Below are 629 nucleotides of genomic sequence, written 5' to 3' on the forward strand. Positions count from 1 at the left end.
TCTGCAGAGCAGAACTTGCCTTCCACAGCAATTATTTTTAGTTAGCATTATAGCTAAAATCTAACCATGGTTATATAATAACAGCTGCATTCTGGTGCGATAAGCTGTGTGTTTTATATTCAATTAATGTATGATCCGATTAGTCGACTAATCGAAAAAATAATCTGTGATTAATCGATTATAAAAATAATCGTTTGTGGCAGCTCTAGTTCCATCACTTTATAATTACACACTTTTTAGGTTAAAAACTATCCTTACAATGAAAATGTGGAATTTAGGGGGAAAAAAAGGGAAAAAGTGGAATCTCTAAAAATAAAAACAGAAAAAAACAGAATTTGGGAAAAAAATATAAAACAGATTTTAGTGRACCCTATGTAGTGGAATAGGGCTGGCTTATTCCGGTGTGTGTAGGTCAGTCAGAAATCACACCGAGACAGCCAGAAGGCGTTTTATAAAAGAGCCAAATATTTATAACAGTCTAATAACCAAAGTTGGTCCACAAGGGTACACATGATGATTTTGAGTGGAGGCGTCAGGATTAGGCTACAGAAAAGAACGAAAGTCAATACAAAGTCCCTACAAAGGATAGAAAAAACAAATGTGTGTGTGTATGTGTTACTGTTATACAC

Source organism: Austrofundulus limnaeus, unplaced genomic scaffold (genome assembly GCF_001266775.1).
Source record: "Austrofundulus limnaeus strain Quisiro unplaced genomic scaffold, Austrofundulus_limnaeus-1.0 Scaffold322, whole genome shotgun sequence".
Taxonomy (NCBI): Eukaryota; Metazoa; Chordata; class Actinopteri; order Cyprinodontiformes; family Rivulidae; genus Austrofundulus; species Austrofundulus limnaeus.